Source organism: Salmo trutta, chromosome 33 (genome assembly GCF_901001165.1).
Source record: "Salmo trutta chromosome 33, fSalTru1.1, whole genome shotgun sequence".
NCBI classification, from domain to species: Eukaryota; Metazoa; Chordata; class Actinopteri; order Salmoniformes; family Salmonidae; genus Salmo; species Salmo trutta.
This window is the reverse complement of record NC_042989.1, coordinates 2116737-2136180: the sequence shown is the minus strand read 5'-3', so window position 1 is coordinate 2136180 and position 19444 is coordinate 2116737. Positions and strand designations below refer to the sequence as shown.

Below are 19444 nucleotides of genomic sequence, written 5' to 3'. Positions count from 1 at the left end.
CGCTGCCTGAGAGAAGACAGAAAAGGATGGACAATTCATGGATGGCCACACACATATAAATGATCTTCTATAGGTGCTTGACTGGCTGTCATGTTTAGTGTGCTGGGGTTACAAAGAACATGTTTCTCATTGCATGCTAAATCAACCATGAATACACACTTTTACGAAGTAATTATGGTCTGCAAAAGAGGGGACTTGGGAATGAATTATGATTACAGTAACAATTCAATATCATAAATGTTCAATTGCTTAATCAGATTTGGTGTTTGGCCCCTATTTGAATTATACTACTATTTATACTGCTATTTGAATTAAACTGATACAGAATGGATCTGTTGACAAAGGGATGGTTCTATGTATTTAAATGAACAGATAATAAATATATCTTCAATGCCATTGAACTCTTTTAGTCAGCTCTCATCATCTATTGCAGCTAGATATTGCCTTAGAAGTGTTGTGGTGAGACTGCTTAAATAACCATATCGCAACTCTTTTTATAATGGTTCTCAATGAGAGCTAATGCAATATATCACTACAGTTGAACTAGACTGGAAAATCTAAATCAAATCAATAATAAAGCTATATTTACTTAACTAGCCAAGTCAGTTAAGAACAAATTCTTATTTTCAATGACGGCCTAGGAACAGTGGGTTAAAACCTGTTGGGGCTAGGGGGTATTTGCACGGCCGGATAAAAAACGTACCCAATTTAAACTGGTTACTACTCTTGCCCAGAAACGAGAATATGCATATAATTAGTAGATTTGGATAGAAAACACTCTAAAGTTTCTAAAACTGTTTGAATGGTGTCTGTGAGTATAACAGAAATCATATGGCAGGCCAAAACCTGAGAAGATTCCATACAGGAAGTGCCCTGTCTGACAATTTGTTGTCCTTCAGTTGCATCTCTATCAAAAATACAGCATCTCTGCTGTAACGTGACATTTTCTAAGGCTTCCATTGGCTCTCAGAAGGCACCAGAAAGTGTAATGGGTGTCTGCAGTCTCTGGGCGAAGTACAGCAGCTCTGTTTGTGAGTGGTCAGCCTGGGAACAGTGAGACTGAGAAGCGCGTTCATGAGAATTTTTTTGTCACGAAATGCGCTCGCACGTCACCGTTTGGATAGTTACCTGAACGTATGAACAAAACGGCGGTATTTGGATATAACTATGGATTATTTGGAACCAAAACAACATTTGTTGTTGAAGTAGGAGTCCATTCTGACGAAGAACAGCAAAGGTAATCCAATTTTTCTTATAGTAAATCTGAGTTTGGTGAGGGCCAAACTTGGTGGGTGTCAAATTAGCTAGCCGTGATGGCCGGACTATGTACTCAGAATATTGCAAAATGTGCTTTTGCCGAAAAGCTATTTTAAAATCTGACACTGCGATTGCATAAAGGAGTTCTGTATCTATAATTCTTAAAATAATTTATGTATTTTGTGAACGTTAATGGTGAGTAATTTAGTAAATTCACCGGAAGTTTGCGGTGGGTATGCTAGTTCTGAACATCACATGCTAATGTAAAAAGCTGGTTTTTGATATAAATATGAACTTGATTGAACAAAACATGCATGTATTGTATAACATAATGTCCTAGGAGTGTCATCTGATGAAGATCATCAAAGGTTAGTGCTGCATTTAGCTGTGGTTTTGTTTTTTGTTACATATATGCTTGCTTTGAAAATGGCTGTGTGATTATTTTTGGCAGGGTACTCTCCTGACATAATCTAATGTTTTGCTTTCGCTATAAAGCCTTTTTGAAATCGGACAATGTGGTTAGATTAACGAGAGTCTTGTCTTGAAATGGTGTAAAATAGTCGTATGTTTGAGAAATTGAAGTTATAGCATTTTTGAGGTATTTGTATTTCGCGCCACGCGATTCCACTGGCTGTTGACTAGGGGGGACGCCCAGGGAAGTTAACTGCCTTGTTCAGGGGCAGAATGACAGATTTTTATCTTTTAGCTCAGGGATTCGATCTAGCAACCTTTCGGTCACTGGCCCAACACTCTAACCACTAGGCTACCTGCCGCCCTATAAAGGAGTACGGCGGTGAGTCAATGTACAGGGCTACGAGGTATTTGAGGTAGAGGTCGGCCGATTATGACTTTTCAACGCTGATACCGATACCGATTATTGGGGGGCCAAAAAAAAGCCGCTACCGATTAATCAGCCTTTTTTTTTTTACATTTATTTATTTGTAATAATGACAATTACAACAATACTGAATGAACACTTTAACTTAATATAATACATCAATAAAATCAATTTAGCCTCAAATAAATAATGAAACATGTTCAATTTGGTTTAAATAATGCAAAACAAAGTGTTGGAGAAGAAAGTTAAAGTGCAATATGTGCCATGTAAGAAAGCTAACATTTAAGTGCCTTGCTCAGAACATGGGAACATATGAAAGCTGGTGGTTCCTTTTAACATGAGTCTTCAATATTCCCAGGTAAGAAGTTTTAGGTTGTAGTTATTATAGGAATTATAGGACTATTTCTCTCTATACAATTTGTATTTCATATACCTTTGACTATTGGATGTTCTTATAGGCACTTTAGTATTGCCAGTGTAACAGTATAGCTTCCGTCCCTCTCTTCACTCCTACCTGGGCTTGAACCAGGAACACATCGACAACAGTCACCCTCGAAGCAGCGTTACCCATGTAGAGGAAGGGGAACAACTTCTCCAAGTCTCAGAGCAAGTGACGTTTGAAACGCTATTAGCGCGCACCTGCTAACTAGCTAGCCATTTCACATCGGTTACACCAGCCTCATCTTGGGAGTTGATAGGCTTGAAGGGGTGGGTATAATTTGTGGAACGTTCCAACAGGAATCTCTTCCAAAAAACATAAAGTAAAAGGTTGCCAACCAACAACGCATGTGTGTGAGGACAGACATTTTTCGGAATAAACGTGATGAGTGAAAAACGCAATGAAATAGACCACTCCCTACCCGGTATCTTATTATGCCGCTATACAACTTTGTATGTGTTGTTTTTTGGCAACCTTGTTATTTACGAAGTTTTTGGAATAGATTCCTGTTGGAACATTCCACAAATTATACCCACCCGGGTTGAAGTCATAAACAGCGCAATGCTTGAAGCACAGCGAAGGGCTGCTGGCAAAACGCACGAAAGTGCTGTTTGAATGAATGCTTACGAGCCTGCTGGTGCCTACCACCGCTCAGTCAGACTGCTCTATCAAATCATAGACTTAATTATAACATAATAAACACACAGAAATACGAGCCTGAGGTCATTAATATGGTAGAATCTGGAAACTATCATCTCGAAAACAAACGTTTTTTCTTTCAGTGAAATATGGAACCGTTCCGTATTTTATCTAACGGGGGTGGCAACCCTAAGTCTAAATATTCCTGTTACATTGCACAACCTTCAATGTTATGTCATAATTACGTAAAATTCTGGCAAATTAGTTTGCAACGAGCCAGGCGGTCCCAAACTGTTGCATATACCCTGACTCTGCGTGCAATGAACGCTAGAGATGTGACACAATTTCATGTTAGCAGGCAATATTAACTAAATATGCAGGTTTAAAAATATATACTTGTGTATTGATTTTAAAGAAAGGCATTGATGTTTATGGTTAGGTACATTGGTGCAACGACAGTGCTTTTTTCGCAAATGCGCTTGTTAAATCAACACCCATTTGTCGAAGTAGGCTGTGATTCAATGTGAAATTAACAGGCACCGCATCGATTATATGCAACGCAGGACACGTTAGATAAACTAGTAATATCATCAACCATGTGTAGTTAACTAGTGATTATGTTAAGATTGATAGTTTTTTATAAGATAAGTTTAATGCTAGCTAGCAACTTACATTGGCTTCCTCTTGCCCTCGCATAACAGGTAGTCACCCTGCCATGCAGGCTCCTCGTGGAGTGCAATGTAAGGCAGGTGGTTAGAGCGTTGGACTAGTAACCGAAGGTTGCAAAAACGAATCCCTCCTGAACAAGGCAGTTAACCCCCGTTCCTAGGCTGTCATTGAAAATAAGAATGTGTTCTTAATCTGACTTGCCTAGTTAAATAAAGGTCCAAAAAAATTGGGGGGAAAAATAAAAAATAAAGAAAATAAAAATAAAAAGAATCTTCAAATCGGTGGCCAAAAATACCGATTACCGATTGTTATGAAAACTTGAAATCGGCCCTAATTAATCGGCCATTCCGATTAATCGGCCGACCTCTAATTTGAGGTAATATGGACATGTAGCTAGGGGTAAAAGTGACTAGGCAACCAGTATAGATAATAAACAGAGTATCAGCAGTATTGGTAGTTGAGGTAATATGTACATGTAGGTAGGGGTAAAAGGGACTAGGCAACCAGTATAGATAAAAATTGAGTAGCAGCAGTATTGGTAGTTGAGGTAATATGTACATATAGGTAGGGGTAAAAGTGACTAGCCAACCAGTATAGATAATAAACAGAGTAGCAGCAGTATTGGTAGTTGAGGTAATATGTACATGTAGGTAGGGGTAAAAGTGACTAGACAACCAGTATAGATAATAAACAGAGTAGCAGCAGTATATGTGGAGAGTGTGAAAGTGAATGTGTGTGTGTGTGTGTGTGTGTGTGTGTGTGTGTGTGTGTGTGTGTGTGTGTGTGTGTGTGTGTGTGTGTGTGTGTGTGTGTGTGTATGTGTGTGTGTGTGTGTGTGTGTGTGTGTGTGTGTGTGTGTGTGTGTGTGTGTGTGTGTGTGTGTGTGTGTTAGAGTGTCAGTGTAAGAATGTGTGAGTGTGAGAATCCAGTGTTATCCCCAGAGCCTTCACCCAAATTTCAACAATGAATATTCAAACCAAGCAAAACTACTAGACAAAGCATGTCTCCATTGGATGCAAGCTGAGCAAGTGAAGTAGCTAATTTGTTGTGTTAGGTTTCTTAACAGACTACCCACCTAAGGCGTACAAAGCATGTTAATTAGTACTGGAAGTCCATGTACACATTAATGCTTAGAATTGCACATGCACACACACACACACTTACACACACACACAATGAACAAAGTGATTCACACTGAGACAGATGTAAAAAGAGGTGCAAGGAGAATGATATATAGAGAGAAAGAGGCAGACAGAGGAAAAAAAACATATGAAGTATGGTTCTACACCAACAGCACCTTGTGCACTCATGTTGAAAACTCACATTTATTCAATTCACTTGGATATATGACATCATTCATACGGCCCACCTGAACTGAATAAGTCAGTTATGGGTATGCCGCTCCATCCATCTCCCATCGCTGTGTCTGTGTGTGTATGTGCGTGCCCCATTGCAGCAATAACTAATCATTTCTCATAGTATGTGACTGAATCATGGCTCCTAGGAACTAGGGCGTGAGGACAGGAGGAAGGGAGAGTGACAGTAAGATGGTGAGACAGAGGAAGAGACAAGGTGAAAGAGAGAAGAGGACAGGAGAGAGGTGATGGATCAAGAGAGGGAGAATGTGTGTGTGTAGGAGAGAGGAAAACACAGAGGTTGATGCAAAAATGTGGAAAAGAGAGTTAGAAAGAGGCCACTAGGAAAGGAGAAAGAAATCAACAATAGTATGTGTATTTACTTTCACCTGAAATTGTGCAGTCTAGTTTCTCAGAGTCCTAGATTTGCTGGTACATGATGTGATCTCAAGCCCTAACAAGGACACAGGTACTCATCACAGAGCATATAATGATTTCAGCCACTTCAATAGGAAATAAAGAAATGCAGCAAAACAATTTGTGTACGGTTGAGTGTGCCAGTGGACAGCTCACTCAGCAGTGAACAGTTCAACTGTTGGTATGATTTGTAACTGGCCAAAAACAAAGACATTGCTAGCTGAGAATCTGTTCAGGATATTGCAGAATTATTTCATAAACTATGTAATTAAGTTATGCAAAAAATTAAGAAAAAGTAAGCCTTGGGAGAGTGAGAAAGAAAGAGATAGGGAGAGAGCGCGAGAGCGAGAGAGAGAAAGAAACACAGAGAGATGAGGGAGCGTTATAAGGAGAGATTGATGGACAGTAAACCTTACATCTACAGTTGAAGTCAGAAGTTTACACACACCTTAGCCAAATACATTTAAACTCAGTTTTTCACAATTCCTGACATTTAATCCTAGTAAAAATTCCCTGTCTTAGGTTAGTTAGGATCACTACTTTATTTTAAGAATGTGAAATGTCAGAATAATAGTAGAGAGGATGATTCTGCTTTTATGTCTTTCATCACATTCCCAGGGGGTCAGAAGTTTACATACACTCAATTCGTATTTGGTAGCATTGCCTTTAAATTGTTTAACTTGGGTCAAACGTCTCGGGTAGCCTTCCACAAGCTTCCCACAATAAGTTGGGTGAATTTTGGCCCATTCCTCCTGACAGAGCTGGTGTAACTGAGTCAGGTTTGTAGGCCTCCTTGCTCGCACATGCTTTTTCAGTTCTGCCCACAAATGTTCTATAGGATTGAGGTCAGGGCTTTGTGATAGCCACTTGACTACCTTGACTTTGTTGTCTTTAAGCCATTTTGCCACAACTTTGGAAGTATGCTCATTGTCCATTTGGAAGACCCATTTGTGACCAAGCTTTAACTTCCTGACTGATGTCTTGAGATGTTGCTTAAATATATCCACATAATTTTCTTTCCTCATGATGCCATCTATTTTGTGAAGTGCACCAGTTCCTCCTGCAGCAAAGCACCCCGACAACATGATGCTGCCACCCCCGTGCTTCACGGTTGGGATGGTGTTCTTCGACTTGCAAGCCTCCCCCTTTTTCCCCCTTTTGTGCCTGTTTCCTCCAGCATCTTCACAAGGTCCTTTGCTGTTGTTCTGGGATGGATTTGCACTTTTTGCAACGTGGTACCTTCAGGCGTTTGGAAATTGCTCCCGAGGATGAACCAGATTTGTGGAGGTCGACATTTTTTTTTCTGAGGTCTTGGCTGATATCTTTTGATTTTCTCATGATGTCAAGCAAAGAGGCACTGAGTTTGAAGGTAGGCCTTGAAATACATCCACAGGTACACCTACAGGTACATTAACTCAAATAATGTCAATTAGCCTATCGGAAGCTTCTAAAGCCATGACGTCATTTTCTGGAATTTTCCAAGCTGTTTAAAGGCACAGTCAACTTAGTGTATGTAAACTTCTGACCCACTGGAATTGCGATACAGTGAATTATAAGTGAAATAATCTGTCTGTAAACAATAGTTGGAAAAATGACTTGTATCATGCACAAAGTAGATGTCCTAACCGACTTGCCAAAACTATAGTTTGTTAACAAGAAATTTGTGGAGTGGTTGAAAAACGAGTTTTAAGGACTCCAACCTAAGTGGATGTAAACTTCTAACTTCAACTGTAGTAGGCATAAAAGAAAAGCCTGAAACTAGATCCCCTACATACTGGTCTGGGGAGGTTCTATTCTGCACTGATCAACCAATCCAGAGAATGTGGAGGAGGAGTTAAGATGGCGAGAGAGGGAGCAAGCAAGAACATTTCAAATACTATGACAGAAAAAGCCCGAAATGGGTAAAAAAGCTAAACAGCAAGTCCCTATAAGGAACACAGAAAAACCGAACAAGAATAATGAAAAATGTAAAATGTAACATGGTTCCAAGCCTCACGTGGCCCCAACTGGCGTCATGCAGGCCTGTAGATAAGCCTGGCATGGAGCAAGGAAAGCACATCAAACGCACCAACAAAGCACCATGCCTCTTTTGTCCCAGTGTCCATTGTGCTAATCAATGCAGCCCAGCCTTTCTCCCACACCTTAGCCCAGCACAACACCTTTGTTTCCCTGCTGAGAAGATCAATGCAAGCACACAGAGTCGCTCAAGGGACCTAATACAACCAGATTAGATAGTGTTTATGGGATTTTTTCCCCAAGAGAAATCATTATTATTTTGTGATTTTCTGCTCGTGCGAATGGGGAGTTAGAACACAGCAGGCCAGACTGTGCGGGGAAGCAGGATGTCCTGTTCTTATCTGTGTGGGTGCAGTGTGCGTAACATTAAAGACTGCCCCTGTCCCATACCCACTCAATGTCGTAATATGATCATAATATGGTCGTTAAGCAGACGACTTTCATCAATAGAGAGTTACAGGACGTACATACAATACAGTCGCTAGTGAAAGTCTACACACCCCTTACAGTGTTCACAATTTGCTGCCTTAAAATTAAACCAAAAAATAATAACATTGGATTTGTTTCATATTGATCTTCACAACCTACTCCACATTTTCATAGTGATTTTTGGTTTATTTACAAATTGCAACAAAAACAATCCTGTTTCTAAAATGTTTTATGAGATTGAAGAACACATTGGGAGGGATCTTATACCATTCCTCCATAGAGAATCTTTCTAGTTCCTTGAAATTTTAAAATGTGTATTTATCAAAATGTTCTGTTTTCATCAAATAAACTATATGCACTGAACTTGTCTGATGCTTTAAGCGCACTTTTTGATGAAATAATTAAGACACACAAATGACTAGAGGGAGTCCGACCACAATGGATTTGATTGTGCCGTTCCGGGCTCATCATCAACAGTGTTTATCACGCTGTCTGTGTTGTTGTTGAAGCTGCAACATAATTACAGCCCTTTCTGACTGAAAAGTTAGAAATCCCTAATTTGTTGAGGAAAAATATTCCTTATTTCCTCAACTCTTGCTCTCTGTATGTATGTATCGCATGCATTGGACCAATAGGGCCCGACCTATAGCATATCATAATCACATTAATAAATTGTTTATAACACACTCTGAACACCGGAACACATGTGACAGCAAATTTGATGCAGAGGACGTGACAAATAAACTCAAAACGTGTGTTTGGAATACATTTGACTAGTTGTAGTAAATACTGGAGAGCAAGCACTGCGTGCGTATTACGTGTGCCAAACAGGTGCTGTTAGATTAAATATACTTTTTCTGACCATTTGGAACAATTTAAGCAACACTAAATCAATTATAAGCATTCCAGAGAGTCTGTTATAAAACATTTTTGGGGTAAAGCTTAAAAACAGTCACATGCATTTGTGAATGCAATTGCCGAAATGTAACGGTTTGTTTATTGTTTACGCTAATTACTCAAAGGTTGCTGTGCTATTTTCTTTTAAAACAAAAATACTAGATTGCATTTTAAATCATGAATGACTTGTATGCTGTGTGATGACGTGAACGAATTAATGATTGACTGATACAGTAGCCTATATAAGGATTGAAATATAGTAAGTTACAGTACTAAGACTAAACAGGATGCGCTCTTAGGCCTACAGCTCGATGGGGGTTATACAAGGCTGCTATACTATGCCTACTAATGAGAATGATATTCATTGTCATTATAACGATGATAAAAATAGTAATAACAATAAGGAGGGTTCATATTATTATAAATATAATGTATAATATAAATATAATTTTTCGGACAATTTGGAACAGTGTAAACAACACTAAATAAATTATAAGTAATTCCAGAGAGGCTGCTCTAACGGGAAAAAAGTGTAAAGCCTTTATTACAGCATAGCAAAGATTCAATACAGCCGAATTTGTGAAATTGTTTATCCTACATGTGGTTGTGTGAGGCTTAGAACTCAAGGAATCAGTAGGCTAGTAAACAAACACTGAAACAGGCAACAGAAGCAGGATCTATCTTATTTCTGTAGATATATTGATGATTTATAAAGCCTGGCACATTTTACAGTTAGGTTATGTTATTATAGACATAATTAAGTTGGGGTTTCCTCTCTCGTCACTTTTCATCGACAAATAAGGCAAGGGCTGTTTTCTCATCTCTTAACTCTGCCGCTGCCTCCGCCGCATTGTTCTCAACACCAATATGCTGGTTATCTTTGTTATTATGCACATAGCAACATGGTCTAGGAAAAGGCTCCAATTTAACAGCGCACGGATGTTTCAGAACTGCGGACAGCGACCACTAAAATCATATTTTTATTACTGCTGCACCCTTGTCCTTAACCATAAACAATTTCATTAGCACATATCTTAGAGTGATGGATGTGCCATCTCCACAGTCTCCACAATGGATTAGTCCACTCAGACAGGTGCAAATCAGACAGGTGTCTTGTACACCATGATTTTTTTATTTTGCTAGTGTTCGACTAAAGAAATCTTGGTCGACCACCATCCTATTGACCAAACAATTGACCAGTCGACTAAATGGGGTCAGCCCTACATGCGATTATGGATTGCCCTCTTCAATTCAAACCACAGGTTTTCAACGGAGTTCAAGTCCAGAGGCTGAGATGACCATTGCAAAATGTTATTTTTGATGTGTGCTTGGGGTCATTGTCTTGCTGGAAGATCCACTTGCGGTGAAGATGCAGCCTTCTGGCAGAGGCAACTAGGTTTCTGGCTAAAATGTTCTGGTACTGGGTAAAGTATATGATGCTGTTGACCTTAGCAAGGGCCCCAGGACAAGTGGAAGCAAAATAGCCCAACAAACATCAAAGATCCACCAACATATTTTACAGTCATATTTTACAGTCTGCATATGCATCTTTCTTTTGACACAAAATCCACAAACATACAGTACCAGTCAAAAGTTTGGACACACCTACTCATTCAAGGGTTTTTCATACTATGAAATAACATATGGAATCATGTAGTAAGCAAAAAAGTGATGACAGCTTTGCACACTCTTGGCATTCTCTCAACCAGCTTCATGAGGTAGTCACCTGGAATGCTTTTCCAACAGTCTTGAAGGAGTTCCCACATATGCTGAGCACTTGTTGGCTGCTTTTCCTTCACTCTGCAGTCCAACTCATCCCAACCCATCCCAATTGGGCTGAGGTCGGGTGATTGTGGAGGCCAGGTCATCTGATGCAGCACTCCATCACTCTCCTTCTTGGTCAAATAGCCCTTACACAGCCTGGAGGTGTGTTGGGTCATTGTCCTGTTGAAAATCAAATGATAGTCCTACTAAGTGCAAACTAGATGGGATGGTGTATTGCTGCAGAATAGTGGGGTAGCCATGCTGGTTAAGAGTGCCTTGAATTCTAAATAAATCACTGACAGTGTCAACAGCAAAGCACACCCACACCATCACACCTCCATGTTTCACGGTGGGAACCACACATGCAGAGATCCGTTCACCTAGTTTGCGTCTCACAAAGACATGGCGGTTGGAACCAAAAATCTCAAATTTGGACTCATCAGACCAAAGAACAGATTTCCACCAGTCTAATGTCCATTTCTCGTGTTTCTTAGCCCAAGCAATTTTCTTCTTATTGGTGTCCTTTAGTAGTGGTTTATTTGCAGCAATTCAACCATGAAGGCCTGATTCACGCAGTCTACTCTGAACAGTTGATGTTGAGATGTGTCTGTTATTTGAACTCCGTGAAGCATTTATTTGGGATGTAATCTGAGGTTCAATTAATTGCCGATTTCTGAGGCTGGTAACTCTAATGAACTTATCCTCTGCAGCAGAGGTAACTCTAGGTCTTCTTTTCCTGTAACGGTCCTCATGAGAGCCAGTTTCATCATAGCGCTTGATGGTTTTTGCGACTGCACTTGAAGAAACTTTCAAAGTTATTGACATTTTCCGGATTGACTTACCTTCATGTCTTAAAGTAATGATGGACTGTCATTTATCTTTGTTTATTTGGGCTGTTATTGCCAAAATATGGACTTGGTCTTTTACCAAATAGGGCCATCTTCTGTATACCAATCCTACCTTGTCACAACACAACTGATTCCATATGATACTACATGATTCCATATGTGTTATTTCATAGTTTTGATGTCTTCACTATTATTATACAATGTAGAAAATAGTAAAAATGAAGAAAAAACGTAGAATGAGGTGTAGGTGTATTCAAACTTTTGGCGGGTAATGTATGTAAATGCCTGGAGTTTGCGAGGCGGCATTCACAATTGGACTGAAACCGGTGCGATGGTCAGATGACATGAAAATAGAGCTCTTTGGCCACGCACACCATTGGTGGGTTTTGCATCCAAAAACAGAATTCATGCTGTTGGCTAACTCGTTTCCAATAGCCTATCGTAAAGCTGACAATCAGAGAAAGGTGGCAGCTGTGTCATTTACATCTTCCTTGCCTAACCTTTTTTCTTGACGAAATGCTCCCATTATTTTTGAGTTAATCGAGGAGAAAGAGAAAAACATTTTAGTCAAATGCAAACTCTGCAAAGGCAGCACTGATTTCTTAGTCCAGAAACACCACATCAATCCTGAAAAAGCATCTAGAGGTTGTGCACAAAGGCACAAAGCTGGTAGCCAATCTTACATAAATATGTGAAACATGAGAAATCTTTACACATTACGATAATAAACAAAAATGCATTAATCATATTTCCAAGTATTCTAACAAAATGTCCATATAAACAAGGACCTATGAGAAGTTCATTGGAACATGTCAAATTGGGTGACAAATGAAACCTAAGAGTCTATATTTTTAAGGCATATAAAATGAAACCATATATAATAATATTTCAACCATTTTCCATCCTAAAAATTAGGAATAAGCAAAGGCTTTGATTTCTAGTCAAACAGATTGGAAAAAGGGGTCTTAAAAAACCTCTACAAGAAAAAGTCTTAAAAGGTATTAGAAATACATCAAAACACAATAATGTTGACATAGAGACCCTTGCCAGCTAATATCAACACTTGTATTTACTATTGGATACATTTTTCTGCCTTCTTTAAGTTTGTGCCTTGAAATTCCATTACAAAAACCTACATATCTTTAAGCTATTTTCTAATGCCTCTCCCTCATGAGGAGGGAGGATAATGAAAGTTCACAGTAACAAAGTAACAAATAAAGGTAGACCTATCAATTAGTTAGTGTTTTTACTGATATGAATTATTTAATTATTAATTCTGTTAAAAAGTCATTCAGAATTTTTTAAAAATAGGTACAGAAATTTCTACAATTGAATTCGCTGCAATGGGAAATCATTGTAGTCACAAACCACAGTTGGGTAGTCACAAACCACAGTTGGGTTCACAATACATGTGCTGTATTGTACTGTATTGTACTCTACTATATTCTACTTTACTGTACTGAACTCTACTGAGTTCTACTGTGCTCTACTGTGATGTCCAAACTTGTGAAACATAGACATCTATGATTGGTTCAGATTTTGTCCAGTCCGGACCAACCAAATGTGGTCTTGTTTGGGGGCAGAACTGATTAAAATAATAGCCACAGTGTAGAATAATACCCAAATATGCAAAGGGTTAATGTATATTTATACCTATTTATGATATATCTCCATGAAAAACATGACATTCATATCCACAATTCTACATTTCTGTGTATTGGAATTGCCCAATTCAAAACGGCAAGGTTGGCCTATAGTGGAGCTCTGTGGCACTGAATGGACAGTGTAAAAAGGTAAAATAATGAGTAATAATATGTAAAATATTACTTTCATGCAAAGTAATATTGTAACGTAACAATATTACTTTTCTTAAATGTAACGCGTAATATGTAATAGATAACTTTTTCAAGTAACGAATCCCAACACTGATCAACAGTGCCAATAATTCTGTATTTACTATTGTTTTTATCTAAATTGCTCAAGCTCAGTAAATTTGGTTTGGACAGCAATATTCAAACCTTGTCTCTGATTTTCAAGCAGATTTAAGTGAGGACTGAGACTGGACCATCCAGAAACACTCAACACCTCTTGGAAAGCCATTCTGGAGTGTCTTTGCATAAAAATGTCTCTTTCCCAGGGTTAGGTTTTCAGAAGACTGAGGTGGGTTTCCTCTAACCTTTTACCTGAGCTATGCTCCTTTCATTATTTCGTTTGATCCTGATAAACTCCCCAGTCCCTGCCGGTGACAAGCATACCCATAACATGATGCTGCCCCCACAATACTACGCTATTATCAACAGCGAACCTGGAGCAATTAGGGTTAAGTGCCTTGCTCAAGGGAACATCAACAGCTTTTTCACCTTGTTGGCTCAAGGATCCGAACTAGTGACTTTTCTCTACGCACAATGACTACTTTTAACAAGGCGGCAGGTAGCCTAGCGATTAAGAGTGTTGGGCCTGTAACTGAAAGGTCGCTGGTTTGAATCCCCAAGCTGGCAAGGAGGAAAAATCTGCCTTTCTGCCCTTGAGCAAGGCAGTTGACTCTCAACAACAACTGCTCCCCAGGTGCCGATGATGTCGATTAAGGCAGCCCCCCGCACCTCTCTGATTCAGAGGTTGGGTTAAATGCAGAAGACACATGCAACTGACTAGGTATCTCCATTCCAGTTAGTGGCCTAACGCTCTAACCGCTAGGCTGCCTTCCGCCCAAGATTCACTATGCTGAGGGTTTTGACTGGGCATTGGATATTATACTGACCATTACAGAACACATGTATAACCAACTTCACACAATATGCTGTGTGAATAAGTTGAGTGGTCAATGTTTGGCACCTCAACTGAAACCAATATGGTTTTATTATATAAAAATTCTGACATTCAACCTTATGTCATCTAACCTAAAACGAAACAGCCTGATCAGATTGAACTCAGTGTCCACAATAGACAAGTGTTGGAAGAAGAAAGCGACATATGAGATAAGGCTGGCTCAGCCATTTTGTCCCATTGGGAGTAACACTGTTGTCTGTCACTTCTTTGACCTCTCACATTCTACATATTTGCTGACAAGGGAAAGTGGAATGAGTGCCTGGCACCATTAGAATCCTGGTGACAGATACACATGGCCTTGAAGAATTGTTCTTACATGACATCACCTCGTTCAACCATTGTTGTGTTGATGGAGCATGTTCTGATTCCCAGAGGTATGAAAATTAGAATGTTAAGTCATGGAATGTTTGGAGCTAAAATGGGGGATAGTTTCTTTCCCACAGCCACTTTCACAACCACATTCAAATTGCATTTGCAGCGCGGATAAAGTGTCAGTAAGAAACAAGCTAATTATTCACTCCTCCCTACAGCTACAAAGGCCATTATCCAAAAACACACCTTGAGAGCGGAACGTTCCACCGTTAAATCGGAGGGTGGTACGTTTGTAGTTTTCTACTGCAAATCAACCCTCCGGGCTATGAAATCTACCCTCGTGAAGGTCTGATAGCATGCCGATTTTATACGCTTTTAATAAGATAAAAACCATCACTAAGATTTATCCCGAGAACTAAACCGAGTGTATTTTCTCCCCGTCTTCGACGACAAAACATTCTACATTGATAAACAATGCACCTTTCTGAAAAGTAGCAGGTGATGCACAGCAGAAACGTGATAATGAGTTAATGTGATACAAGCATCTGCCCACATTCCTCAGATTAGCATGGGAATAAAATAAGGGGGAAATATTGAACTATTGTGGATGTATCCGTGTGGATTATAGCAGGATTAGGAGAGATTATTACACGGCATCTATTAATGAACACATTGTATAGGTGGCTTCACCGCCTGAATCCTAGGGTGATACACAGCATATGTTATCTGACTGGTAACTAGAGAGCTCTCTTTGGAAATGAACATGTATTTTATACACAACACACAGGCCTTTACACATCAACATGCAAAGTGACCGTTATCTTACTTACTGCAGTTTGCACAACACAGATGCATTGAGACGTTTCCTTTCTTCTCTCTTCGTACGAGGTCAATCTATTCAGGAATTACTTGACAATCACATACTACCTATTTATAACCAAGAAGCAGAAAAACAGCAACACTGTGTGATAAAAGAAACAACCATCTTTACTAACGATTCGTATTGACATTGTAACCACCAGTAACAAAACATCACAAGCTGTCATTCTACGATTCAATTTGGAACTGGTCTGACTGGTTCTTACAGTGCCTTCGGAAAGTATTCAGACCCCTTGGCTTTTTACACATTTGTTACGCTAGTCATTTTTTTCCCCTCATCAATCTATACTGGATTTCATAAGGTGAATGCACCAATTTGTAAGTCGCTCTGGATAAGAGCGTCTGCTAAATGACTTAAATGTAATGTAAATGTATACACAATACCCCATAACGACAAAGCAAAAACAGGTTTTTAGAAATCTTTGCCATATTATAAACATTTTAAAACTGAAATAATACATTTACATAAGTATTCAGACCCTTTACTCAGTACTTTGTTGAAGCACCTTTGGCAGCGATGACAGCCTCAAGTCTCACGGCTACAAGCTTGGCACCACTGTATTTGGGGAGATTCTCCCATTCTTCTCTGCAGATCCTCTCAAGCTCTGCACAGCTATTTTCAGGTTTCTCTAGAGATGTTCGATCAGATTCAAGTCTGAGCTCTGGCTGGGCCACTCAAGGTATTCAGAGTCTGGTCCTGAAGCCATCCTGCGTTGTCTTGGCTGTGTGCTTAGTGTCGTTGTCCTGTTGGAAGGTGAACCTTCGCCCCAGTCTGAGGACCTGAGCACTCTAGAGCAGGTTTTCATCAAGGATCTCTTTGTACTTTTCTTCGTTAATCTTTGCCTCGATCCTGATGAGTCTCCCAGTCCCTGCCACTGAAAAACATCCCCACAGCATGAAGCTGCCACCACCATGCTTCACCATAGTGATGGTACCAGGTTTCCTCCATACACGACGCTTGGCATTAAGGCCAAAGAGTTCAATTTTGGTTTCATCAGACCAGAGAATCTTGTTTCTCATGGTCTGAGAGTCTTTAGGTGCTTTTTGGCTAACTCCAAGAGAGCCTTTTACTGAGGAGTGGCTTCAGTCTGGCCACTCTACCATAAATGCCTGATTGTTGGCGTGCTGCAGAGATGGTTGTCCTTCTGGAATTTTCTCCGATCTCCACAGAGGAACTCTAGAGCTCTGTCAGAGTGACCATCGGGTTCTTGGTCACCTCCCCAACCAAGGCGCTTCTCCCCCAATTGCTCAGTTTACCTGGGCGGCCAGCTCTAGGAAGAGTCTTGGTGGTTCCAAACTTCTTCCATTTAAGAATGATGGAGGCCACTGTGTTCTTGGGGACCTTCATTGCTGCAGAAATGTTTTGGTAGCCTTCCCCAGATCTGTGCCTCGACACAATGCTGTCTCGGAGCTCAACAGACAATTCCTTCGACCTCATGGCTTGGTTTTTGCTCTGACATGCACTGCCAACTGTGAGACCTTATATAGACAGGTGTGTGCCTTTCCAAATCATGTCCAATCAATTGAACTTACCACAGGTGGACTCCAATAACGTTTTAAAAACATCTCAAGGATGATCAATGGAAGCAGGATGCACCTGAGCTCAATTCCCCAAACCTGACATCACAGCGCCGTCCTGTGCCATTTGTCTACGGAAATAAAAAACAGTGGCATGGACAGTGGCAAACTAATTGGTAATTGGATACATCCCCGACAGCACAAACCCATGCTAAACAAGCACAGAGACCATGTGTCAGTAGATCTGACAACATCTAAGAGAGGAGGGGAACTGGTTAGAGAGGAGCCGTCAAGCTCAATTTACCACGGCGCTTGGGATCAAAGCGTCACATCAAGATGGATGGTGCCATGGTTTGTCTTGATCAGCCCTCTGACACTCTGTAATCATGATATGTGGCTTAAAGTAGCGCAGACCGGAGGTTGGTAAAGGCCGCTCCTGATTATTCTGCTCAAGTGCACCTACCCCATTTGCAGAGGGAAAACATGTGATCGCGGGTAAGAGTTTCAGAGGTGTGTGTCTGTTATTGTGTTATCTTGTGTGTGTGTGTGTGTGTGTGTATGTGTGTGTGTTGCGTGCGTGCGTGCATAAATGCATGCCTGCATGCGTGTGTGTATATGTGTGTGCAGGTTAGACAGACCAATATTTTAACCGTGTGGTCTTTAAGGCCAGTGTGTGCTCTCTATGTGCTCTGAGCCGATCCCTGGATTTCAATTTCAAATGCTTATCACCTTTTTGCAGTAGAAAGCCAGCCTGATTCAAGGTCCAATCCACTCTGTATGTCTCTCCATACCTCTCCATTTCTCTCTCATACCATATCTGATGTATTTTTTGTATCTTCCTTTAACCTTTCTACCTCTCTTGCTCTCTCAGCCTTTTACTCTCTCTATCTGTCTTTTAGTCTTGGCGCATATTAAACATATATGTTAAACTGCATTACACTGAGTTCCTCAAGGAATTATATCCTAATTCATTAGAACACAAAACGGGAAGTAAATGGTACTCAAAGACTCAGTTGGACAATATGTCCTCCTGTACATTGAAGAGTAAATCCCTTCATGGACAGGTGTGCTATGCAGCTGCAGTACAGCTGTAAAACTAATGTATCTTCCATTTTCCTCTCTTCCCTCCTCCCCTTCATCCAAACCCAAGTCATGTACCATTCTCCTCTCCCTTCATACTTCTTCTGAGACAAGTACAGCATGGACATAGATCATTCTGCATCTGAGCAACTAAGACACTCTGCAGTCTCTGACGTAGAAACGATGTAAAGTTTGGGTTTTATGAGTCTGACAGACAGGAATAATTGACTGTCAGGTGCTATTACATCCGTCTTCAGGTCGAACATATTTCCTGTCATTTATGTAAATGGCGGACACCTCCCGTCACAGCAGAGGAAGTGTTGTCTTTATGCATAACGGGACACCCATTACGTTAATTAACGTAAGCCTGGTTAAAAGACAAAGCGAAGCCTGTGGGCAATTCCAGGGTAATGGAGACTTTCACTTTAAACTGTATGCCAAACAAAAACAATTTAATTAAAAGTTTAACAAACCATACAACTCTATGCACAATGACTACTTTGAACAATTTCACAGTAAAATAAATAAACCTTTACTGGAAAAAGTATGCAGGTGCAAAGTTTGGTAACAGAATACAACTGAGGAAGACTGTACCGTAATTCTGTTACCAATCTTCCTCAGTTACCAAACTTTGTATCTTCACAGTTCTTCCTGTAAATGTGTTTTTGCAAAATGTTCAGTAGAAATTGTTAAAAGTAGTAGTGCATAGAGTTGTATGGCTGAACTTTGAAATCAATGGGTTTTGTTAGTGTAACATCTGCTTCCAACTAACACCCTCAAACACCTAGATCCCCTGAACGCAGCTCACACTCTCACACACCTAGGTCCCCTGAACGCAGCTCACTCTCCAGCTCACACTCTCAAACACCTAGATCCCCTGAACGCAGCTCACTTTCCAGCTCACACTCTCAAACACCTAGGTCCCCTGAACGCAGCTCACTCTCCAGCTCACACTCTCAAACACCTAGGTCCCCTGAACGCAGCTCACACTCTCACACACCTAGGTCCCCTGAACGCAGCTCACTCTCCAGCTCACACTCTCAAACACCTAGATCCCCTGAACGCAGCTCACTTTCCAGCTCACACTCTCAAACACCTAGGTCCCCTGAACGCAGCTCACTCTCCAGCTCACCCTCTCAAACACCTAGGTCCCCTGAACGCAGCTCACTCTCCAGCTCACACTCTCAAACACCTAGGTCCCCTGAACGCAGCTCACTCTCCAGATCCCAATCACCTGAATTCTATACACCTGTATGTCATT

At 40.4% G+C, this 19444-nt stretch overlaps 1 protein-coding gene across 16 annotated transcripts in view; it reads right to left on the bottom strand.

Annotated features, from left to right (window-relative positions):
* The window catches only part of nrxn3a (neurexin 3a), a 437173-nt gene that overhangs the window by 149423 nt on the left and 268306 nt on the right, over positions 1-19444 (bottom strand). The gene's annotated exons all lie outside the window — the stretch shown is intronic.